Source organism: Hylobates moloch, unplaced genomic scaffold, assembly GCF_009828535.3.
Source record: "Hylobates moloch isolate HMO894 unplaced genomic scaffold, HMol_V3 SCAFFOLD_9, whole genome shotgun sequence".
Classification (NCBI taxonomy): Eukaryota; Metazoa; Chordata; class Mammalia; order Primates; family Hylobatidae; genus Hylobates; species Hylobates moloch.
In genome coordinates this window covers 119,216,805-119,237,408 of record NW_026652284.1, presented here as the reverse complement: position 1 = coordinate 119,237,408, position 20,604 = coordinate 119,216,805, and the positions used below count along the sequence as shown (strand labels likewise).

The following is a 20,604-nucleotide window of genomic DNA, read 5'->3' as shown; positions in this document are numbered from 1 at the left end:
GAGGCAGAAAAAGAAAAGAGAAGCCGGGCGTGGTGGCTCACGCCTGTAATCCCAGCACTTTGGGAAGTTGAGGCGGGTGGATCATGAGGTCAGAAGCTCGAGACCAGCCTGGCCAATATGGTGAAACCTCATCTCTACTAAAAAATACAAAAATTATCCAGGTGTGGTGGCATGTGCTTGTAGCCCCAGCTACTCAGGAGGCTGAGGCAGGAGAATCGCTGGAACCCGGGAGGTGGAGGTTGCTGTGAGCCACGATCAAACCATCGCACTCCAGCCTGGGTGACAGAGCAAGACTCTGTCTCAAAAAATAAATAATAAATAAAAACTAATAATAAAAGAAAAGAAAGAGAAAAGAGAGCAGCCTCCAGTGGCCTGGATGAGGACACTGTCAGCAGTCAGCTATCCTTGGGGCTGCTGCAGCAGCGGGGTGACTTCTGGAAGCTGAGAGCAGCTCCCGGCTGACAAGTAGCAGGAAAACAGGATCCTTGGTTCCTCAGTGGCAAGGAACTGGATGAGGTCTTCCAACAACCTAAGGACGTTTGGCAATGGATTCTTCCCCAGAGACTTCAGAAGGAGACTTAGCTGGGCCAACATTTGACTGCGGCCTTGGGAGACCCTGGAGAGGTGACTCATGATAGATACAGACAGGTTTCTATTTCCACAGAGAAATATAAATCATGACTGGCAATTACCTGAAAGTGATTCTGCTATTTACCTGTGACATTAATTATCACAGCGATAGAATGAGTGATAGAAATGAAAAAAGAATTAAGTCATATGGGGACATTTTCTTACTCTCTGTTAAATGCATATCCACATATTTGTGTGTGTAACGACATAAATGCAGATTTTCTGTTCCTGTTGAATACATCTTAGAAATGTGTCATCCTGGCAAAGAAACAGTCCAGAAGGGGAAGGAAGTGAGGCAGAGTGATTTTAGGAATTGTCTTTCCAGAATCCGTGGCCAGCCTCGTGGTTGCTGGTTGCAGAGATGGAAGAACAAAGTGAATACCTCTTAATGCCTTTCTTTGTGGCAGAGCATCATGTCTTCAGAGCTGTGGATCCGTGTTCATGAAGAGATCTGGTTTTGGGAAGCAGCAGAGAGAAGGGTTTGGGAGCCAGTGCTGTATATGCGCCCTCAGTCCTGCCACCTCCCTAAAGCTTGCACATTCAGGGGTGAAGGCAGGTGCTGTGGGGTGCGGAGGAGCCCACCTGTCTACAGAGGCTCACCTGTGCCTCTCCAGCCAGTGGAGGCATTTATCCCTGTTTCCCGGCAGCAGCAGATGGGAAGGCTGTGTATTGAGGGTTTGCCTGGAGTGGGGTGTGTGGTGGGGAAAATCTAGCCCTGTCCACCGTGGTGGGTGGTTCAGATAGAGGCAGTCCCAGCTCAGGCTGGGAGCTGCAGGGAGCGGAGTGTGTTGGGCCATGGATAGTGGCAGTGCAGGGGCTCGTGGTGGAGAGCAAACTCTGTTCCCAGAGCCAGGACCTGTGCTAGATCACAAGGGCCATCAGAAGGGAGAAGCTGTTTTGGGGACCCTATTGTGGCTGCCCCTCAAATGTGCCAAGCTCATTTTCTCAGTGAAGACTTTGCCCTGGCTGTTCCACCCTGGCACACTCAGTCCTCCCCATGTCCTCCGCCTTCATTTCATTTATGTCTCTATTGAAAGGACACCTCCCCTAAGAGGTCTTCCCAGACTCTGCCCCCACCTTGTCTAAAACAGGAGCAACCCAAGGCATCTCTGTTTATCCCTGTTCCTTGTAACTACCTGGATGTCCATGACACAATGGTTTGTATAATCACTATCACCCCCATGGGTGGTACACAAGCCCCATCAAGTTCCCGTTAGTTCCTCTTGTTGTCATATCCCCTGTGCCTGGCACATGTTAAATGACCACATGGAGCCTGCTCCTCTCCAGCCATTGCTATGGTGCCCTGCATCCAGGGATAAAGCGGGCCATGTGGGAACCGAAAGAACTGGCACTAGGCTGCAATGCTTTGGGGTCTATGGTAAACTGAACTCTAGCCTTTAAAGATGCTCAGGTTCAAAATCCTGTGAATATTCGTGTTCCTTTACAAGGTGAAAGGAACTTTGCAGGTGACAGTGAGTGATCTTGAGATGCGGTATGCTCTGGGGTCATCTGGTGAGCCCAATCTCATCACCAGGGTTTTTATAGGAAGGAGGGATATGGAGATTTGACTGCAGTGGTGGGAGCTCTGGCAACAGAAGCAAGAAGTCAGAGTGATGTAGGGAGGGGCCACAAGGAAGGGAAAATCAGCAAATTCTAGAAGCTGGGCTGGGCATGATGGCTCATGCCTGTAATCTCAGCACTTTGGGAGGCCGAGGTGGGCAGATCACCTGAGGTCAGGAGTTCAAGGCCAGCCCGGCCAACATGGTGAAACCCTGCCTGTACTAAAAATACAAAAATTAGCTGGGAGTGGTGGCAGGTGCCTGTAATCCCAGCTACTTAGGAGGCTGAGGCAGGAGAATCACTTGAACCTGGGAGGTGGAGACTGCAGTGAGCCGAGATCACACCATTACACTCCAGCCTCAGCGACAGAGCGAGACTCCATCTGAAAAGAAAAGAAAAGAAAAGAAAAGAAAAAAAGCAAATTCTAGAAGCTGGAAGAGGGGCAAGGAACAAATTCTCTCTTGTATCCTCCAGGAGGAACTCAGCCCTGCCAACACCTTGATCTTAACCCTGTAGGATTCATTTTGGGCTTCTGACCTCCAGAACTGCAAGATAATACATTTATGTTGTTTCAAGCACAGAGTTTGGGTTAATTTTTTACAGTAGCAACAGAAAATGAAAACAAGGCCCAAGACTGCTCACTGTGGGTCCCCACCTGGGAGTCACACAGGGACAACTTTCTTCTTCTCACTGTGAAACCAGAGGTGAAGCTCTCACGGAGATACGCGATTTGAGAGCAGCTGGCAGATTCCCAGGTCTTGTAACTTTGGCCAATGAAGGTAGCTTGGGTCCAAAAGAGCAGCTCAGTTGTGAACAGGCCCTGTGGGGATCCACCTGGGCTTCACAGCCAAGTCCCTACCACCACCTTCTAGCCTACCAAGGAGTCCCAGAAAAACTGTAGAGGGGACTTCTGCAGACGGATTTTTTTTTTTTAACTGGGCAGTTGGGAGCTCAGAGCCCTTGAGATTCCATTACCCATGGTAGGATGCCTGCAGTCCAGTTGCTGGAACAGTGGCTGATGTCTATTTCCTTGGTTTTAAAAGCTGATTCTGTCCTCCCAGACTTTTGTTTCCTTTAGGGTCTGGATTATATTCTATCCAGCTTTGCAGTCCCAATGTCTGACATTCTTAACAAATGTTGTTAAGAACAATGTAACTTAACATTTGTTAAGTTCTTAATAAATGTTAAAATAAATGGAAAAAAAAAAGCCCTTGGGGTCACGCATGGCTGGAACTTTAATTTCCCTTCTGATCTCCCTTTTCTTTAGAGACCCCATTTTACCTGCATCAACAAATATGGGCTGGTGAGGCTCTGCCTTGAACCTGGAGATGATGCTAGTTCTCTCTCTCTCTGATGTTCCAGAACTTATTGAACTGAGTAGCCTCCCAGCTCACCTCCCCTACCACCTCCCAACTGTGCCACTGGCAGCAGGCTCTGCAAGGCCCCACCCTGGCCATGCTGCTGCCCCTCTAAGGCACTTCTGTGACTCCTGGTCCTCAGGACCAAGTCTGTCCCCTCAGCAGGCCTCGCCAGCCCCCTCATCTATGCCCTGCTCCCCACCCAGCCTTGTCCCTGGCCATGGCCCTCCACACGTCCCAGGGCACAGGGGACTCGACTCCCCATGGGCTCAAGTCTTTCCCTCTGCCTGGTGAGCTCCCAATTCCCCTTCCAGCCCTGACTCCAGGGCCTCCTCCTCAGCATGGTGGCTTCGCCCATTCTTCAGTCCTCCAACTGCTCAGCACACCTCTCCTTAGCCCCAAATACAGGCTTTGCACCCCTCAATTTGTTCTCTGACTCATCTTTTTTTTTCTTCATAGCAGTTATTACAACTTATTGTAATTTAATGTGGTGGTCTCATCCCTCTTTTCTGTCTGTGTTCCCACTGGTGTTACCGGAAAAGGATCCCAATCCAGACTCCAGGAGAAAAATTCAAGGCAAATTCATAAAGTGAAAGCAAATTTATTAGGGAAGTAAAGAAACAAAAGGATGGCTATTCCAGGCAAGGCAGTGGCACGGGCTGCTTGACGAGATATACTTACGGTTCTTTCTTGATTACTTGCTAAACAAGGGGTGGATTATTAGTGAGTTTTCCGGGAAAGGGGAAGGGATTTCCCAGAACTGAGGGAAACTTTTAGACCACATAGGGTAGCGTCTGGACGTTGTCATGACATTTGTAACCTGTCATTGCACTGGTGGGAGTGTCTATTAGCATGGTAATGCATTATAATTAGCATATAATGAGCAGTGAGAATTACCAGAAGTTACCATCTTGGTTTTGGTGGGTTTTGGCCAGCCTCTTTACTGCATTCTGTTTTATCAGTGGAGTCTTTGTGGCCTGTGTCTTGTACCTACCTCCTGTCTCATTCTGTGACAAGAACGCCAAACTTGCTGGAAATGCAGCCCAGTAGGTCTCAGCCTCATTTTACCTACCCCCTATTCAAGATGGAGTTGCTCTGGCTCAATGCCTCTGACGCTAGTATGCCCAGAGGCGCACGCGCTGGGCTCTCGCAGGTGCAATCGCTCTCTTCTCTGCGTCCCACCCTCCTGGTAACTGACAAGCAGGGCGCTCATCTCAGCCCCTCACCTTTCTCGTGATAGGGCCAGCCCTCTCCTCCACTCGATGGGCACCTGACATGGTGGGGGTGGTGGGGTTCAGTCAACACATGTGAAATGAATTTCCACAAGAGTGGCTGGCAAACAAGACTGGAGAGGGAGGAAGCAGCTGGATTTTTGAGAGCTCCCTGGGTCACAGAGGAGCCCGATACTGCCTGTTTATGAAATCGTTGCTACCCAGCAGGCAACCAAATAAAGACACCCCAGAGTCCAGGAGACAGATTGGGAGTTGGGGGTGGGGGAGGTCACACAGATTAAGCCATGTTCTCATCTAGTTCAAAATACTCCTGCCTGGCCCATTTTTAGGAACAGTGCTCAGAAAGAAAAAGTAGAAGGGTGCCCCAGGCCTGCACCTGTTCATGGTCTGCCTTTCGGGGCTGGGAAGCCCATTAGCCAGGCGAGTGTCCTCATCAGGCCAACGTGGGCCCACATCCCTGCTCTGCTGGGGACGCTGGCAGGCGATTAAGGCTCTCTCCGAGGCTTCACTGTCCTCATCCCAAAAATAAGGACGCGATGCCCCTGTCCTCAGAGCTGAAGTCACAGCCAGTGAACAGGGCTGCCTGTACGTGGAGCCCCTGGCACAGAGGGGTGCGGGTTACCTGCTCTCACCTGCTCAGACAGGAGGGGGCCTCTCAGATCTCGACAAAGAGCCAAGCGCGCCCCCTCCCCAGGCCCCGTGGTGGCGCCAAACTTTGGGCAGCTGCGGCACTAGTCGGTGGTCTATTTCAGACCCGTCGGAAAAGGGAGCAGAGTTATCAGTGAAGTCTATAATTGGACAGAAAGTTGTCAGCTCCTCTTTTGGGCTTCCCAGGGCAGCCTCGTTACTGCCTGGACCCTAACGCTGTCCAGTCCCCCACAGCCCTCCCGAGGTCCCTGCCCACCTTTCCCCGCAGCCCCTCGCCACTGTCCGGGGCCTCGTCGGCCTCTCTTTCTCTGGGGTCCGCCCCTGCACCTCCGGCCCCTCCCCGCTCCCAGCCCCCTGATTTTCCTCCTCCTTCGCGGCTTGGCCCCCGCCCGCTCCCGCCCCGAGCTCCTAGGCCCGCCCCAGCCCCAGCTCCTCCCCAGCCCCGCGCTCTTAGCCGGGGAATCCCAGCGCCGCGGCCAGTTTGCCCCTGGGGAGGCTCCAGACAGCTTTGTTCTTGGCGGGGCTGGTCGAGGCTGCGGCATTTCTCACCAAGGAAGTGTCTTCCCCGCTTTCCCTATTCTTCTGTTTCTCACACACTTTCTATCTCATCCTGTAACTTTCAAGCCTTTCCTTCTAACTGTATGTATTTAGTTACTTGTTTTCAAGCTGGTTCTCTCTCTGGCCCCCTGGCCTGGGGAAAGCCTCCACACTTACTGGAAGTCTTGTTTAGAGTCTGAGTTTGTGAGATTGTTGGAGGAGAGTGGGCGAGTGGCTGACAGGTGACCCCCAGGAGGAGGCTTCCTGGGACTGGTGTCTTCTCCCAGCTGCTGCTTCCAGTGGGCCTGGGCCCAGGACTGGACCTCCGCTGGCATCCCCTGAGTGCCTCCCTGCCAGGTAAGACCCAGGTTCTCTTCTTTGCTGCAGTGCTGACACAGACTTCAGTTGACGCCCATCTTCCCAGATGACAGTGAGGGACGAGAGGCGGGGGGTGGATGCGGGCTGGGGAGATGTTCTCTCCAAATACAGACGCGTTTCCTTTTGAAGCCTGAGCACACTTCGCTCTTTAGTCAGTGATTATAGTTGGAAGCAGATGTGTCTGTGCCTTGATTTAACTTCAGAGTAAAACAGAGGCAAATCCGTGAGAACACACCTGTTTGATTGTAGCTGAGCAGCCAGGAGCTCAGCGATGGCCGCCGAGAGTCAAATGCGAGAGCTTGTTTTCAGGTTCCTATAATACTTTAAAGTAGATGAGATGTGCCGGCTCTTTAAACTTTCAAGTAAGAAGTTTGCAGTAAAAGGAGAAAAACATGCGGGGGAAATGGAGCAGGGGGTGGGGAAAGAATAGTCTTCCTTTGGTTTTACATTTACTGTCAAGGAACTTAGCTTTCTTGATCTAAATTTAGATCTCGTTTCTATCTAAGCATTTTATCCCCCCTCTCTGAGCCTTCTCTAGGTCAGAGAGGTGTTTTTGTTCTTCCCCCAACCCTTGCGTATCATGTTCTGTAGCAGACTAGAGTTTCATGTGCCACTTTATCGAGCACAATTTGAATTAGTTGTGTTATTGGAAAATGAGTCCTCACTTCTCCCCACTCAAGGCAAGACTCAGGGATGACAGGTGGACATGCTTATCAAGCATCTGCAGAAGGAAGCACTGCCTGCCGGCCTGTCCTAGAGCTGTGTGCTGGGTCCCCCTCCTCAGAACTTCATTCCACGACTTGTCATCTTCCAGAGCCCCATCCTGACACTTTTTTTTTTTTTTGAGACGGAGTTTCCCTCTTGTTTCCCAGGCTGGAGTGCAATGGTGCGAGGTGCAATCTCGTCTCACTGTGAACTCTGCCTCCCGGGTTCAAGCGATTCTTCTCCTGACTCAGCCTCCTGAGTGGCTAGGATTACAGGCATGAGCCACCATACCCAGCTAATTTGGAATTTTTAGTAGAGATGGGGTTTCTCCATGTTGGTCAGGCTGGTCTCGAACTCCTGACCTCAGGTGATCCGCCCACCTTGGCCTCCCAAAGTGCTGGGATTACAAGCATGAACCACCGCGCCTGGGCCCATGCCGACACTTCTATGTCTACATGGGTCTTTCTCACTCCTAATCTGTCTCTCATTGATTATTTCTACCAGGCAAATCATGGAAAGCTGAAGGCCACAACTTCAGACTCCTCCTGGTTGAGTTCAGAGTTTCCAGGAAAATTTGGAATTGCAGGGTTTCATTTTTGTTAGAGGCCTGCTGCGTGGGGTACGCTGCCCAGCTGCATGCAAGTTGCAGTTGAAGGGTGTGAGCTTTGCTGCTTGTCTTGTCTTCCAGTGCTAACTCTGTTGCTCCCTCTGGCTGCCCTGGGTCAAGCGGCTATCCTCAGCCTCAATTTTTCTCTTTTGCCAATGGAGCTGATGGAAGAGATAGGATAACACAAGAGGCATCTAGTACGTGGTGAGCATGCAGTATATCTTAGTTTGCTTCTGTTTCACAAACCTGGGGAGCTTCAGCAGGAAGCACCCCCACCTCATTCTAGATTTCCTTGTCGCTGTGCTACTGAGGCACTGCGCAACTGTAGGAAATAGTCACTTTGATATTGTTGGGCCTGTCTTATTAGACAAGATGTTGCATCCTATGACGATTTTCTTTCCTGGGGTCCAGGAGTGGCTCCCAGGGATCCATGCATCCTTTAAAACATTTGGAGCAGAAGTTTGTGTCTGGTTTTTCTGTGGTTTGGTCAAACTTTCATCAGATTCACAAAAGGTTTTATACCTACAAAATGATTAAGTAAATGACCCTTAGACAGATGCAGTCCACAGACAGTTTTAAGGCTTTGTGTGTAGTTTCAGTTATCGCCAACATAAAATGATCAGGAGATTTCATGTTACAAATCTTAGTCTCTGGCTTCTCTTTTGGCTTGAATCCCTGCAAGGCTGTCCATGGCTGGGATGAGGATTAGCCATCCACTTTAGACAAGACATGTGCCCTCTGGTCATCCACTGTTATCTGTGTGACCTGCAGGGCCTCTGAAGACCTGGGAGCTTGCTTGCTCTGAGTTAGAAGATCAGGGTTATCTCTCTCTGATTTCATTGTAAGAGGGTCACAGATAAGTAGAAGTGCATTTAGAGGAGACAAATCAGGCTTTCCTGGAAATAGAAGTCATAGCTTATGTGGAAGAATACTACCATAGGAAGGTCTTCTAGTGCAGAGAAGACAGCAGCCCCAGCCGTTTGGAGGGCTGCCCTGTAGAAGAGGCATCTGGTCTGCTGTCTTGGTCCCCAGAGGGTCCAGCTAAAAGGATGAGTGGAGGAGCTTCACTGGATGTTGGATTCCAGTTCAGTTGGAAGACCTTTCCAAAGACAAGAGGGATTGATTCATTAGGGAGTGAGTCCCCCACTATAGGAGGCATTTAAACAGGTGGGATAGCTGTTGTAAGGCTGATCTAAACCTGGAATGCTTGAGCTAGGTAAGCTTTTAAGGTCCTTCCTAGCTTGAGATACTGCAATTACCAAGCACTTCCCTTCCAGCCTTAATAGTCTGCTAGTTTCCTCCTGCATCCCTCTCTTCCTTCGAAGGTGCTTATGATGTTTTTGATAGAGGTCAACACAGGTGGTATGGTTACTATGGGCCAGGACCATGGACTACTTGTGTGTCATTCATATCTCAGTTTTAGAAACAAGGAAATGAAAGATCAGAGTTTGAATGATTTACCTGGGGATAAGCAGAGGGAATAAAGAGGAGCAAGATTCAAAGCTCATTTTTGTTTCAACTAAGGCCTTTTTGCACATTGTGGGAATGATGCAGGCCTTCCAAAGAAAACCAGAAAATGAGAAAGGCCCACAGGAGTGTTTTAGGGTAGGAAAGTTCCCTGAGGATGTTTTCTTTTAGCCAATCCCCTATTCAAGAATTCAAGACATATTTATCAGGTTACCAGATAACGATAACTGCAAAATCGAGGAAGACCAAGCCCTAGTAAGATGGGAAAAGTGCCATTATCCCATTCCACAGACCAGGGAGCAGAGAGAGTTCTGGAAAGTGGGAATGACTTGTCAGATCTGCATTTTGAGACAGAACTGAGTCTCAAACATAGGTCTCATGAGGCACCAGGACACAGAGGGATTGACCTTTCACTCTTCCCACCTAGGACCCAGCATTTGTCTGTGCCCTTGTGGTTCTGTGTGTACATGTGTATGTGTGTGTGCATCTATGTGTCTGTGTGGATGTGTGTGTGTTGAGGGGAAGAATTGGTGTCTGAGAAAACCAGCCCAAGGCCAGGTGGCCAGACCCACATCTCTTTGCACTTTGCCTGAGGCCAGCATGAGGTTTGTTGAATCAATGTGTGAGTAAATACATGGCTACGAGAATGAATAACTGAATGAATGAATCATATGGCATGACGATTCCTCAGCTTTCTTATTGAGTAAAGTCAGCCCCTTGCTTTGTGGTGTTACTGAGTTTCGTTTTGTGTTGCTTCTTCACATTCCTGCAAGCGGATGGACCATGATGGGTGACCCAGTCCCTGCCTGCTGCTGCACTGAGCATTTTTGTTTGTGACAAGATTTCCCCCATTTGGCAATGATATATCTCAGATTATTCTTAAGGAATAGGATTTCTAGGTCAGAAGGCATTGGCATTTTGATGGTTCTCAGGACTCATTGGTTATTAGGAGCACTCGAGAGAGGCTGAAAGCAGGGCTAACATCCTGGCACAAGCAAAGGGAAGTCCTGGCAGATACCCAGAGAGTGTTTGAGGGTGGCCCTGCCAGCCCATTGTGGTCGCGAAGATGCCCTGCTGGAAGCAACTCAGAGGCCTCCTGGGACAAACTCAGCCATGCTACCTCCCTCCTGCCGTCCACTTGCCTTAACTTGTACCGTCCCAGTTACTGGAAGCTCACTACTAGTTAACCCTGGCTGTGTTCTGATGGGTATCTTAAATTTTTTTTAAGCTTGGCTTACAGTAAAAATTTTTTTAAAAATCAGAATCGATACCATCTCTTGGTGGAACTGTATCTTAAGGACAAGCTTTTCCTTTAACTGCACACTGGCAGGTCCAGGCCAATTGGAGCTGGCCTCGCCTGCCCCGTGGCTGAGTTGTCAGGGGCACAGTCTGCTCTTGATGCTATAAAGACAAAAAAAGATAAAAAAAAAAAAAAAAAAAAGACATGTCAGCCACAAGGATAAATAAGGAAAAATTAAACAAAATCTCATTTAAAAAATTGAGTATAAAACTTCACTTATGCAACACGAATAAGTTCTGGAGGTCTGCTCTATAACATGGTGCCAGTATGTAGCAACATTGTGTTATAAACTTTATTAGGAGAGTAGATCTCATGTTAAGTGTTATTACTATAATAAAACAAAATAAAACACAAGTACAAATAAAGCAGCCACAAACTTCATTGTGATTATACATTAAGGGTGATCACATATAGTTTTGCCAAATAATTATGACTATGATAGGCCCTTTGCATCTGCAGGCTGCAGGACATCTATCACAGGCAGCTTGTCCAGTTTCCTCATCTGTTGACTGGATTCTATTACCTTTCTCCCAGGTTCTTGTCCACCTTCTTCTTGCCCACCTCCAGGGGCAGAGGGATTGCTACCTCCTAAGGCAACCTCCAGTGCATTGTTGGATATCTGGTTTAAAATTCTTCCTCTTATTCAAATGAAAGCACTCTCTCTGCCACTGCCATCTGTCTGATCTTATTCCATCTTTTTGGGGGTACTTAGAATAAATTAGATCTTTTTTCCTATGATAGATTTGGAGCTCTGTAAAAGCAAAAATAATATGCCCCCTGACCCCATGTGAGATTGAGTGCCAATTGGTGCCAGGCGGTATGTGAGATATTATCACATAGATCCTTTCCTCCTGTGAATTAACTATGCTGTTACCCCCTTTACAGATGGACACATTGAGGCTTAGGACCATTTGGTCCCTTAGATAGTAAATGGCAGAACTGGGATTTAAACCCATGTCTTGGTACAAAGCCTATGCTCTTAACAAAAATTACAGACTGCCATAAATGAATAAGATAGATGTACATAATTCATATGAGAAAGCAGATGTACTATTTGGGCAATTTTTTCTTTGTTATTCCTTGTTAGAATGTTTTAAATTTAAAAAGTAACAAAAGCATATTTTTACAACTGCAACAGTATCTGCAACTCTCTTGAGTTCTAATCCCCCAACTTAACCAATAGTAACATTCCGGCTAATATTCTTTCACAATCGATGTATATCCAAACATCTATATCAATCAAAATCCAGCATTTAAACAGTGTGGGAACAATAGCCAACACATATTTAAAAACATGGGCTTCTAGCACAGTGTCTGGCTCTTAGGAGGTACTGCATAAATGATTGAAAGGTTGAACTGTCGTTATTTTATTTTGCCTGGTTTAATGCTTGCTCTGGACCCAGTGGGAAGTGGTGCTGTGGTCCCCATTGTTTGTGGCATGAATGGGCCTTTGGGTGGGGGAGTGGGGAGGGAGGGAGAGCAGAAAGAAATGTCTGCGTGGATGGACAGGTGTTACGATTTGAGCGTATCTCCCCAAAGTTAATGTGTTGGGAACTTCATACCCATTGCAGCAGTGTTGGGAGATGTGGCCTAATAAGAGGTGATTGGGTCATGAGGGCAGACCCCTCATGGAAGGTCTACTATTGCTGTTGTAGGAACAGGTTAGTTCTTGGAGAGTGGGTTGTTATAAGACGAATTTGGCCTCTGGGTCCTCTCTCTGTTTTACATGCATGCTTCTGCCTTCTGCTGTGGGGTTACCCTTGCTGGATGCCTGTGCCATGCACTGGGATTTCCCAGCCTGTAGAGCTGTGAGGCAAATGCATCTCTTCTTTTAATAAATTGCCCAGTCTGTATTATTAAAAGAGAATCATTTTCAGTGCTTCTGTCTTTTTTTTGTTGAGATGGAGTCTGGCTCTGTCACCCAGGCTGCAGTGCAGTGGTGCGATCTTGGCTCACTGCAAGCTCCGCCTCCCGGGTTCACACCATTCTCCTGACTCAGCCTCCCGAGTAGCTGGGACTACAGGCGCCCAACACCATGCCCGGCTAATTTTCTTTTTTTCTTTTTTTTTTTTTTTTTTTTTTTTTAGTAGAGACGGGATTTCACCGTGGTCTCGATCTCCTGACCTCGTGATCTGCCTGCCTCGGCCTCCCAAAGTGCTGGGATTACAGGCATGAGCCACCGCACCCAGCTGTGCTTCTGTCTTAAGACAGTGGGCTAAGACAATGGGCAAGTGAGCAGATTAATGAAAGAATGAATGAAAAAGTAAATACATGATAGGATGAATGTATGAATGAGTGAGTTAGTGGATTAATTTGCATCAACAAATTTGATCCGCCATTCCTGGATGGTTTTTCAGATCAAGGGGAAAGAAGGTGGGATTGCAGTAGTCCTTTGCTCAGATAGAACCGTTCAAGAGGCTTTTCTTGTACCCTTCCTGCTGAATTCTCTCACCAATAAATGCTTACACTATTTAAAAGCCTGAATTTGCTAGACACTGCACAGCGTGAGGGTACTGAGCAGAGCTCCCTCCCACAAGCTCCCCTAGTAGGCGAGTACTCCTGGAAGTTCCTCTTCAGCTTTGGTCCTGAAGCCCCACCACAGTGGAGCCAAAACCACAGGCTCCCCTAGGAAATGAGCTGGAGAACCCCACACTGTGATGGTGGAGAAATATCTTTTGGTCCCTCTGTGTTGGGCACATTTGTGAGTCAATTCCCTGGGAGGAGACCATCCCACAAAGTCTCCATTCCTGGCCCCTCCCTGGTACACACCTCACCTCTGTGTGCTCTTATCCACAGAGTAGCAGGGTCCTGGTAGCAGCTAGGCCATTTCTTGGAAGAAAAGAAATGTCATTGGTGATTAGTCAAAGAAAGTCAGTCTTGCTCAGGTGCGGTGGCTCACGCCTGTAGTCCTGGCACTTTGGGAGGCCGAAGCCGAAGGATCACTTGAGGTCAGGAGTTCGAGACCAGCCTGGCCAACATGGCAAAACCCTGTCTCTACTAAAAATACAAAAATTAGCTGGGTATGGTGGTGGGTGCCTGTAATCCCAGCTACTTGGGAGGCTAAGGCAAGAGAATTGCTTGAATCTGGGAGGTGGAGGTTACAGTGAGCTGAGATCACAACATTGCACTCCAGCCTGGGTGACAGAGCCAGACTCTGTGTCAAAAAAAAAAAAAGAAAAGAAAAAGAAAGTCAGTCTTGTGTCAATCCACATGTTTTCTATCTTCTCAGAAAGTAAAAGTTTCAATTAAAAAATACAAGAGCTGGGCGTGGTGGCTCACGCTTGTAATCTCAGCACTTTGGGAGGCCGAGGCGGGCGGATCACGAGGTCAGGAGATCGAGACCACGGTGAAACCCCGTCTCTACTAAAAATACAAAAAAATTAGCCGGGCGTGGTGGCGGGCGCCTGTAGTCCCAGCTACTCAAGAGAGGCTGAGGCAGGAGAATGGCGTGAACCCAGGAGGCGGAGCTTGCAGTGAGCCGAGATTGCGCCACTGCACTCCAGCCTGGGCAACAGAGCAAGACTCCGTCTCAAAAAAAAAAAAAAAAAAATACAAGAAAGAGCTCCCTCTTACTAAGTTAAATATGCCATTGAACACCCAGTTTAGACACTTCAACTCATTTATTTGTTTCTCTCTGTTACATTGATACATGATACTGCTCTGTGCCCATCATTGTTCCAGGCACAGAGGAAGAGAGACTAGAGACATAATGTTTAAGTTTAAGCAGCTCAGTTGAGAAGACAGACCAATATGTAGGTATTTTTTAATATTACTTGTAGAGTGCTAAAATCCATGAGTCTGTGGGAACCCCTAAGGAATATAGTGGAACAAACTCCCTGCCTGGGAAATCAAGGAAGTCTTCACTGAGGAGAAGGCACATAAACCGGGTTTTGAAGGATGAATAGGGCTCTGCCTGGCAAGAAAAATAAATTCTCTCTGAGGTAACGAGACAGACAATGTCAGGGGTTAGGAAAAGAAAATGCAGGTGTTGGAGGAAGGGAGAGGAGTCTTTGAGGTTGAAGAATAAGGTTCATAAGGTGAAATGTGAGGGGAGGGATCAGGTTGAGAAAGGCCTTGAGGGGCCAAGAGGAGGCTTTAAGCTGGGACAGAACATGAACCAAACTGTCTTGTCCGATAACGTGGATGTTTAGGGTGAGTGAGGTCCTTTGCAAGTTCACAGAGTACAGTAAAGGGGAATTTATAATCTGGCACAGAGGGAGGGGTCTCACTCTCAGAATGGAAACTCCTCAGGTTGTGTGGAGTGTGTCCCCCAGGGGCAGAAATGGGAGCTTGGTTTAGGGACTGCAGGGTCTATTAAAGTAGGAGCTCTAAACAGCCTGGTTGCCTGAGGTTTCCTGGTATGAAACAGAGCTCTCAACTGGGAAAGGGGACCTAGGGCCCAGTCTGAGCTCAGCCACTGGCCTTTCCTTCAGCTAAGACAGCCAGCATCTCGGAAGTTCCGACACTAGAATTCTGAGATGCGCTTACCGTCCTGCAAAGTAGTGAGTTTCTGGTCCCCGGAGATATCCAAGTTTAAATGAGTGTATAAGGGGTATCTAGAGGGGATTCGAGCATGGGCTAATGGAGGGTGTTGGGGTAGATCACTCCCTCTGATAGTTTTCTTTTTCTTTTTCTTTTTTTTTTTTGAGATGGAGTCTCACTCTGTCGCCCAGGCTGGAGCGCAATGGCGCAATCTCGGCTCACTGCAAGCTCCACCTCCCGGGTTCACGCCATTCTCCTGCCTCAGCCTCTCCGAGTAGCTGGGACTACAGGTGCCTGCCACCGCGCAGGGCTAATTTTTTTTTTTGTATTTTTAGTAGAGACGGGATTTCACCGTGGTCTCGATCTCCTGACCTCATGATCCGCCCGCCTCGGCCTCCCAAAGTGCTGGGATTACAGGCTTGAGCCACCGCGCCTGGCCTGCCTCTGATAGTTTTCTGAGTGGAATTTATATGGTGGTGCAAAAAGTATTGTCAGTGTGAAGGAAGCACTGAAAAAGATTCTTTGGTAATGTCAGCTTTCTTTTATCAAGTGCTTATAGTTTGTCATGTATCTAATCTAGCTGTCTGTCTATCCATCCATCCATCGATATATATTTTTAATGCTGCTATTGACTGGGGACTCAGCAACTGATGAAGTAGATTAGTACCCCCTTTTTACAGATGAGGCAACCGAGGCTTAGAGAGATACTAGCTGAGGCCACATGGCTGGAGAGTGGTGGAGACAGAAGCCAGGCTCAAGTCTGTGGGGCCTCATGGCCCGTGGCCCTCCCGCTGTGCCGTCTCACATCTCAAAGGGGAGGTGCTGCATGTGGCTTCTCATTATTCTCTCCCAGGAAAAGGGGAGCCTGCTGGGATGGCACCTCCAAAATCAGTGTGGATGCTGGAGCACTATTTATTGCTCCAGACCAGACGCTTGCTCAAAATAAATTAAACAGAAATATCTTTCTGTGTCCTCAAGACTCTGTAATCTGAGACAATTTCTTGTGAAATGAACCGAGACAGTGTACTCAGTGGGGGGCTGGTGGGGGGAGAGAAAAAAATTGGGAAGAATTCAATACTGAAAACGTGAAAGAAATAAAAATGGGGTTATTACAGCTCTACCACGTTTGAAGAAATGAATCAAACAATAAAGAGTGGTTCAGGTTTGCTTGTACTGATGGGTGAGGCAGGCTGAAGGGAGGCTGAGAAGGGCTGTCCAGTCCTCCTGTGTGCATCCTCTCGTCTGTGCCGCCTCTTCAACCCCATAGACCCAGGCAGGCTGCAGGGGTTGTGGGGGGGCGGGTGGTAAGGGTGTGTGTGTGGGGCCTCTGGATGGCTTTTGGAAGTTGGCCGTTGGAGAGGGAAGTTGAATGGGGTAATTCTGGAAAAGCATATCTAAACTGAGTTGTCAATCAGAGATGAAAGGAGAGGAAGAGAAAACAAGACATAGAGCCCAGAAAGCAGTTTAAGAAGCAGGGACTCCCCGTGTGAGCTCCGCAATGAGGTGGCGGTTTCTGCTGGGCCCTGCTAAGAGCAACAAGTGCTTCTCTGTGGTTTTGAAGTGGAAGAACTCCAGCTCAAAGTACCTTAAGCTTAAAAAGCGGGGATAGGGAAATATTTGTCTCGTGCAACACAGTAGCTCTGGGTACCTCTGGACTTTGGACAGATCTGGGTGCATGCATCTCCAAGGATGCATCTTGTCTTGTTCTCGGCATCCAGTGTGCATCAGGATCCTTCACACACTGGCACATGGCCGTCGGCCCCCCAAACTCGGCAGCTCCAGCAGTCATGCGCCTCTTTACCCAGAAACCCTAGCAGAGGGCCTGGGGATGCTTGGCTCTTGTCAAATTCCAGCATCCAAGGGGATGTGGGGCCCAAGCCAGCTCATTCTGGTCCCCTGCCACCTCCTAGCTGAAAAAGCAGGGTATACTTCCGTGAACCCCATCAACTGATAGTAGGAGAGAGGTTTTTACTGAAAGCAAAAGACTGGCTGTGCTCTCTGAAGGAGGGAGTCTTGGAAGACAAAAGCAATTGTGGGCCCAGGTAGAAAACAATCACTGGTGTCAGGAGCCAAGTGGCGCGCCAGGTGTTCTGCACAACAGGTTGAGGTGCCCGCTCTTCTCTCCAACTCCACTTAAAGCCCATTAGACCTTTATGGGATGCAACATATGATTTAAAATGTATGAGCATGTTTGCTACATGTTACCCCAAGCGTAAAACTCAAACCACAACATTGAAGGCCCCCCAGTCTGCCCTGAACTGTCCCTTTCCATGGTTATTTCTGTTTCCTTCAGGAAGCTGCTGGTGATCCTGGGGTTGGGTGGCCCAGAATGTGAATCCAGCCTCTTTCATTTAATAGCCACATGACCTGGAACAATGTCCTGGCTTCAGGGTTTCAGTCTGTGAAAGGGACACTAACTCAGCACCTCAGGCTATGGTGGGGACCCCATGTGACTGAGTAGACACATGTCCCTGCTCCATATTTGCTGTGGGGTTGATGCTCAATAATTCATAGGTTAATTCCTGGATAAATCCGTTCATATGAGGACGGCTACAGACCTTGAGACAATTCGCGATAGGGAGGGAACATTTTTCTTATTCACGTGTTAGGCCTGCCAGTCTGATCCATGGGTGATTAGTGGTATTAGGGCTAAAGTAACCATCCTTGAACAACCAGGGGTGGACGATCATGACAACGTTTCATGTTTCTATGATCCCTGAGACCAACCACGTTTGGCGAAAGCCTCCTGTCCTGTGCTTTCATAAGTCTTGACCCCATCCCCCAACTTCCTGTCCACTTTCAGGCATAACAGAGACCAGCCCAGTCAGTTCTAGTATATATATATATATAAATTTTGTTTGTTTTTGAAACGGAGTCTTGCTCTGTTGCCCAGGCTAAGTGCAGTGGTGCGATCTCAGCTCACTGCAACATCTGCCTCCCAGGTTCACGCCATTCTCCTGCCTCAGCCTCCCAAGTAGCTGGGACTACAGGCGCCCACCACAACGCCTGGCTAATTTTTTTTGTTTTTGTATTTTTTAGTAGAGACGGGGTTTTACCATGTTAGGCAGGGTGGTCTCGATCTTCTGACCTCATGATCCGCCCGCCTCGGCCTTCCAAAGTGCTGGGATTACAGGCATGAGCCACCGCGCCTGACCTGTCAGTTCTAGTATAAAAGTGCAGGCCTACATCACAGTGAAGTTCTCTGCCCTCCCATCAGAGCCAGTGCTAAGCTGTTGTCCTGAGGGACCTGGCTGGGGCCTTTTCTCTGTTCCTCTCTCTTTCTCTGGAGGGTTGGGGTAAGGATAAAGGGAAAAGAGAGGGGCAGTGGCCTCTGCTTTGATGGTCGTGGTAGTAGCTCCTCTGGCCACCTTTGCCACGAAAGCTTCATTGTGTTTCGGGCATCCACGTGGTGCCTCTCTCATGGAGCGCCTCACCTCTCCCAACTTGGGAGGTCGCATCTGGTGGGAACTCCCCCATGCCCCTTCCTCCCCTGCGCCTGCAGCATCTTTCACAGCGTCTTACAGCTGGAGTCTCCTATTTGTGCGGTTCTCTCTGCTGGGCACCAGCCAGGTAACTCAAGCCTCACCTCCTCCTGTGGTGTCCATTTGACTCATGGGGAGCTCGCTCACCATGTCTCAGGGAGCAGGGGAGTGCAGGTAGCCCCGCCTTCCCCAGCACAGCGCCTCCCCCCATTGTCTTCTCCTTCATTCACATAGGTCCAAGCAGACATGCAGTCAGGCGACACCGGAGAGGTAGGTGCAAGCCAGCCCATGAAGGTCTGCAGTGAGCCCTCGGACTTTATCCAAAGGTGATGAGGGGTGCAGCAGGGTTTGTCCATGAGTCTAAGGATCATATTTATTTGTTAGGCACCTCATTTGGGTCTTGTGAGGATGTGTAGGAAGTCCCAGTAAAGGCCAGGCATGGTGGCTCATGCCTGCAATCCTAGCACTTTGTTTTTTTGTTTCTTTGTTTTTTTTTTATACGGAGTCTCGCTCTGTCGCCCAGGCTGGAGTGCAGTGGCGCGATCTCGGCTCACTGCAAGCTCTGCCTCCCGGGTTCCCGCCATTCTCCTGCCTCAGCCTCTCCGAGTAGCTGGGACTACAGGCGCCCGCCACCATGCCCGGCTAATTTTTTGTATTTTTAGTAGAGATGGGGTTTCACCGTGGTCTCGATCTCCTGACCTCGTGATCCGCCCGCCTTGGCCTCCCAAAGTGCTGGGATTACAAGCGTGAGCCACCGCGCCCGGCATTTTTTTTTTTGAATCCTAGCACTTTGTGAGGCTGAGGCAGGCAGATTGCCTGAGCCCAGGAATTTGAGACCAGCCGAGGCAACATGGTAAAACCCTGTCTCTACAAAAGGTACAAAAATTAGCTGGGCATAGCTGTAGTCTCAGCTACCTGGGAGGCTGAGGTGGGAGGATCACCAGAGCCTGGGAGGTAGAGGCTGCAGTGAGCTGTGATCACACCACTGCACTCCAGCCTGGGCAACAGGAGTGGGACATTTGCCAAAAAAAAAAAAAAAAAAAATCCCTCCCGGGCTGGGTACAGTGGCTCACACCTGTAATCCCAGCACTTTGGGAGGCCGAGGTGGGCAGATCACTGAGGTCAGGAGTTCCAGACCAGCCTGGCCAACATAGCGAAACCCTATCCCTACTAAGAATACACAAATTAGCTAGGCATGGTGGTAGGTGCCTGTAATCCCAGCTATTTGGGAGGCTGAGGTATGAAAATCACCTGAACCTGAGAGGCGGAGGTTGCAGTGACCTGAGATTGCACCACTGCACTCCAGCCTAGGGGATAGAGCGAGAGACTGTCTCAAAAAAAAAACAAAAAAACCCAAAAAATCCTGTCATGAATGAGTGGATCTGAGGCTGGACGCCATGTCCCAGGCTGTTGGTGGCAGGGATTCAACAACTGCTGGAGGCTTTTCACTCCTCACCCCGTTTGCCTTTCCAAAATGCTCCATTCCATCCCATTAATCAGATCTCAGTTCCAGTGTCCCCATCTAAGAGGAGTCTTTCCTTTTTTTTTTTGAAAGCAATGCTGCTTTTAATGAAACTTCTTTCAAATCTGTGAACATGCTAGCTGTGAGGTAAATGCTTTTATTCTTTCCATAGGAAATATTTCCAAACAATGATGACAGTGTTATGGCTAATAAGATGCTGGACAGATGAGTAGCCAAAGAATACTATAAAACAACAAAATCTCATCAATGATATATTGAGGAATCTTTCCTTTTACAGAGTGTAAAAAATGTCCTACCCAAGTCACCTTCTATCACATGACCCTGTTTTTTTTTTGTGTTCAAATCAACTATTACTCTCTAAAACCATCTCCTTTATTTATTTGTTACTTTGTTTACTTTCTCTCTAGAAAGCAAGCTGGATGGAGGCAGGAACACTGCTACACCTGGTGATTAAGACGATGCCTGGCACACAGTCTGGGACTCAATAAATCCTTGTTGAAGTAATTGGTCAATGACTCTAAAGACCACAAAGCATAGTGAAAGAGTGGGCGATGGCTTTAGAATGAAAGTGGCCATTCAAGTCACTTGGAGCCTGGGTTTAAGACATCTTCATTGTCTCAAGAATACACAGATATGGCTTGAGGTTCATTTACAGTTTCTAGCAACTGGGAGAGAAACAGAAATGGCATGCAGCCTCTTCTTAAGGAAGTGATAAAAATAAAAAATATAACTGAT

At 48.4% G+C, this 20,604-nt stretch overlaps 1 protein-coding gene across 1 annotated transcript in view; it reads left to right on the top strand.

Annotated features, from left to right (window-relative positions):
- The first annotated feature begins 5,913 nt into the window (after positions 1–5,913).
- Positions 5,914–20,604, top strand: part of COL22A1 (collagen type XXII alpha 1 chain) — a 297,857-nt gene continuing 283,166 nt past the window's right edge. Inside the window, exon 1 of the mRNA XM_032760938.2 lies at positions 5,914–6,322. The gene's annotated coding sequence lies outside the window, so the exon portion shown is untranslated. The remainder of the gene's footprint in view (positions 6,323–20,604) is intronic.